This window comes from Hippocampus comes, unplaced genomic scaffold (assembly GCF_001891065.2).
Source record: "Hippocampus comes isolate QL1 unplaced genomic scaffold, H_comes_QL1_v1.1 scaffold242, whole genome shotgun sequence".
Classification (NCBI taxonomy): domain Eukaryota; kingdom Metazoa; phylum Chordata; class Actinopteri; order Syngnathiformes; family Syngnathidae; genus Hippocampus; species Hippocampus comes.
This window is the reverse complement of record NW_017805385.1, coordinates 1,565,543-1,570,434: the sequence shown is the minus strand read 5'-3', so window position 1 is coordinate 1,570,434 and position 4,892 is coordinate 1,565,543. Positions and strand designations below refer to the sequence as shown.

Below are 4,892 nucleotides of genomic sequence, written 5' to 3'. Positions count from 1 at the left end.
AAGTCAACCAGGTCATAGAATTTCATTGTATTTGATTTGATGAATAGTGGATTTGTGGGTTCGATATATTTAGACCAATTGATTATTCTGATTGCTTTTTTCTGTAGTTTTAAGACAGGGAGTGTGTTTGATTTACAGGCGTTACCCCATATTTCCACACAGTAGGTCATATATGGGAGTAATAATGAGTAATATAATGTGTGCAAGGAACTCATATTCAACACATCCTTAGTTTTATGGAGTATCCCGATAGTTTTGGATATTTTCCTTTTAACATTATCAATATGTGGCTTCCAGGATAGTTTGGTGTCTATTACTAGTCCAAGAAACTTATTTTCATAAACTCTTTCTATTTCAATTGAATTTATCTTTATTTTAACTTGGTCTTTAATAGGTCTCGTACCAAAAATAACAAACTTAGTTTTTGTTAAATTTAAAGATAGTTTATTTCTGTCGAACCAGTCTTTTAATTTGGTTAATTCATTTTCCACAGTTTTCAGGAGTTGTTCCATATTTTTTCCACAGCAGTAGAAGGTTGTGTCATCAGCAAATAGGACACATTTGAATTGTTTTGTAACACTACAGATGTCATTTATATATAGAATAAGTGAACAATAAAGTGGAGCATCTCAACATAAGTTCAGTTTCAAGTGTAAATTCATAAAACCTTGACCATCACAAATACATGTGTGTTGCTGCTTCCACCGGAAATGCCAGCCATCCATCAATTTTCTACAGCGCTCACCCTCATTTGAGTAGCGGGAAAGCTGAAGCCGATCCCAGCTGACTTTGACCCAGATGTAGAGTACACCTTGGTCATCAGCCAATCACAGGACCGATTGCCTCACTGTTCTATGTTGTGATGTTTTATGCTTGGTATTCATTTTCTTGCATCTGATTCAAACAAACAGGTATTAAATTCCATTTCAGTTATATCCTCCTGACTGCCAGTAGTTCAAATGTGTCCTCTGTAGAGGACATTTGTAAACCTAAATATCTCCCACCCAGTGCATCCAATCGCATTAACTCTTTTTGTTACTCTAAAGAGGACATTCAGTGCTTTCCAATGATACCAAATTTGTAAGGGTTAGAAAAAGTAAGAAAATGGCTTCCCTCAGTGCAAGCACTTTTTATGGGAAGAAGAAAAGTAATACTTTTTATCAAACACATTTTGTCTTGAAATGCTGTTGGCATTTTATTTATAAGACTCTTATTAAGACGTTAAAGTGTTGTTGAGTTGTTTTAAGTGTATTTGAGCCTAGTGTTCAAGTGTTTAAAAAATGTAGTGGAATTTCAAAAATTTCTTTTGGAGTAGTCCAATTACTTCACATAGATTGGGGAATTTCAAAATAAATGTGATTGGACAACTTTTTTTTTTCCTGGTAGTCAGGAGGATAAGACGCCAAATGGCAACAGAAGTTGTCTCAGCACATTTTACATACGAAGCACAGTTATAAACTTAAGTGACCACTGTTACAATCAAAGTACATATAGTCCCACTTAACATATACACTTATATTAAATTTTCTAAACAGAGTTGCTCTTTTTTCGCGGTGAAGATGGAGCCATCCACCAGCCAATCACAGGGCCCATAACCAATCGAACCCGAACATCAGAACTGGGGCAGATGTGCTAATCATTCCACAACGTGCTGATTTGCAAAATGCGCATAGCCACTTGAGAAAAATATCCCACTTGTGTAGAGTGATTATCTCAATTGTTTATCAGTTCATTGGAAACAAGTAAAACTCTAAATTCATCATTTTTGCACATCAATGTAATTTACGATGAGATTTGATTCGTTGAATAATTTCAAGGTATTTTGTTTTGGTTTTAATTATTTTTGACCTTGCTAGCTGTTCGCCGGTTTAGCTCACTTTAGGTTTGAACTGAAATGATAAACGGATAGTGTCGAAAGTCCTGTCCCACCACACTGTACTTAGCTACGAGTAAACGCTCGGGTCGGGTGATTTATGATTGTGACCCTATGGACAAACTACCCAACCAATTCTGGGAATTCACACTCTGTGAATGGCAATCGCGAAGACGGGTCCTGTGTTTATATTAGATTTTGAAAATCTATAAATATAAACCAACTCCACGATCCGATCTCTTGTCAATGGCTGCCTCGGGTTTTAAAGGCACTGTGAGGATTTCTCTTCTAAGTGTCTTATTTATGTCTATAAAAAATATCCTCCTCGTAAGCACATTTAAACCATGCATGATTTTGACAATCATCCACGTTTGGTTAGACCCTGCTAGCTGTTAGCAGGCGTAGCTTAAAAAAATGTGTGAGCCACGTGACACCTAGATTGGCCAGATATTCATGATGCATTGCAAAATTTGACTCTTACCTCAAGTGAAACGTTGCTATTTGATCACTTCAAGTGCAATTCACAAGCCAGCAAGAGTCAGACAACGTGAGAGTACGCATTTGAAGCACCAAAACAAAGCGTCAAAACTCCATATCCGCCATATTTTTCTGACAATACGGTACGGTGCGAGAAGAGAGACAAACTTCATTTTTGCAAGAACGATCTAGGTAATTTGTTTCAACAGAAGTATGAACAAAAAAATTACGATGACATTGGTTGTTTTTAAACGTACAGTATATTTATCTGGTCATTGCTGACCATATTAACATTAATGACAAGGGTAGGTTAATTTAAAGATCGAAATTCTCCTTTCAGTATGAAAGTTGAACAAAACATGCCATGCCCTTGACTGAGCCGAGTAGAGTCAAGTTCATTTCTACAGCTCATACTCAAGAGTCTCAAAGATCTTCACAAACCGACAGTTAACAGAGAAACTCCCCACAAACTGATACAGTTGATCATGATATACTACTATAAAGGTGGGGAACTTGGGTCGGAGTAAATGAAAGAGTCCTAATATTGTTCAGGTTCTACTTGAAGAAAATTAGTTATTTTGTAACCATTGAAAGTTTTAAATCTGAGTTAATGGCTATGACATGTGGAGTTCTTCAAGGGTCAGTCCTTGGACCCCTTTTGTTCACCCTGCATATGCAACTATTGGGTCAAATTCTTTCGAATGCAAATAAATATTGGTTATCATGACTATGCAAATGATACCCAGCAATATTTATCAATGTCTCCAAATGACGCAAGTTGTTGTGTCACTACCTAAAACAAATTAGTAACTGGATGAAGCAAAATTTACTTCTTCTAAACTAAAACAAAACTGAGGTGATTGTTTTTGGGAACAGAGAAAAGAGAATCGCTCCTACTAAACACTTAAGAGTCACTTGTCTTTAAAATTCAAGGACCAATATCAAAACCTTCGGGTCCTGATTGATTTGGATCTGACTTTCATTGGTCATATCAAATCAATTACTAAAGCAGCCTTATAGCAGCTGAAAAATATATCCTGAATGAAGGGCTGCATTTTCCAAGATCACGAGAAACTTATCCATGCTTTTATCTCCAGTATACTTGATTATTGTCATGGAACAAACAGTTCTTGCTCGGTTATTTCCTTTATTCAAATGTTCAATTACAAAGTCTGACAGTACAAAAGAAAACTCCCATTTCACCCTCCCCCCCCAACATATACAACCACAATTCCTCATTAAACAGATGTTAACAACTGATGAACACACATCAAAAGCAAAACACTAACATTAGACATCAGACGAAGAACCGTACACCCAAATTGGAAAAAGCAAAATATCACTTTTTTTTTCTCTCACAGTAATGAGTTGACTCAGGCAGTATTTATATTTTTTTGTATTTTGTTGCTTTGGCGGTGAACCAGAACAAGTAAGTATAACAGGGCCGTTATTTTGCTGTTATTAGGAATATTTTCTTTATGAACAGATGGCATTTGCAATAATCATTAAACTTATTTCACCTTGTGTAAGAAATGTAGAGGTGCCAAAATTAATCAACAATTAATCGATTATCAAATTAATTGACAACTATTTTAATAATCGAGTAATTGATTAGAAGCATTGTTTAACTTAGAATTGTCTAAATCATCACATTTAAGCCTCTCAATAGTAATTATTCTCTGGTTTCTGTAGTGCTTCAAGAAAGTGGAGAGATGATCGTTTGTGTTTACTCAAAATAAGATATTTGCAACATCTAATTGGGAAAAACCAATGCCGGACCAGTTAGTGAATCAGTTCCAAAAAATTTTTTAACTACAATGTCTCTTCTGTGATGTTGCTTAATGTTGTTTTTTTTTGTTACGAGACAATACCAAATAAACCTCAATAACTGGGACATAAACAGTCAATGGGGAAAAATGTTCAGAAACACATTTCAATGGAAAATAAAATTTTATCCGATGAATTTGAATAATTGATTCTAAAAATATTCCCTCGTGACAGCCCTAATGCAATGCTATAGTGTGCTTTACAAAAATATCAACATTCCTTTAGAATCAAATGGAAAGGCACAATCTTTCCAAACACCAGGTCTCAACCCCACAAAAGCAGATAAAACATGACCAGAGTCAGAAAAGTTGTCTGGTACTGTATACAAAGGAGTATTAAGGCCATTCTGAAAGGAAACATACATTAAACTGAGTAAGTTTGAATTTGTAATTTTACCACAGTCAAGTCAGAATTTTAACAAGTCATACATTTACATTGAAGACACGATGACAAAAAACATTACAAGAATAAACTGTACCATGTTAACCAATGCAACTGCCACTTGTCTCAGGTCATCCATATGTCATGGAATTTGTTAGAATCACTTCAATTTCACAGAATGTAGCCGACAGAAGAGTTTCAGTTTGCGTTGTTTTTTTGGGAGCAGACAAGAGTTTCTACAATTACAGTATACAATACAGCTTGTTTTACTAAATATTTTCTCCCATTGAACTACAATGTATTACAACTTCATTTTTGTAAAGCTTTTTATTAG

At 35.2% G+C, this 4,892-nt stretch overlaps 1 protein-coding gene across 1 annotated transcript in view; it reads right to left on the bottom strand.

Annotated features, from left to right (window-relative positions):
- Window positions 1-2,509, bottom strand: part of cdkal1 (CDK5 regulatory subunit associated protein 1-like 1) — a 201,470-nt gene extending 198,961 nt beyond the window's left edge. The window contains exon 1 of the mRNA XM_019872988.1: window positions 2,355-2,509. The gene's annotated coding sequence lies outside the window, so the exon portion shown is untranslated. The remainder of the gene's footprint in view (window positions 1-2,354) is intronic.
- Between the last annotated feature and the right edge of the window lie 2,383 nt (window positions 2,510-4,892).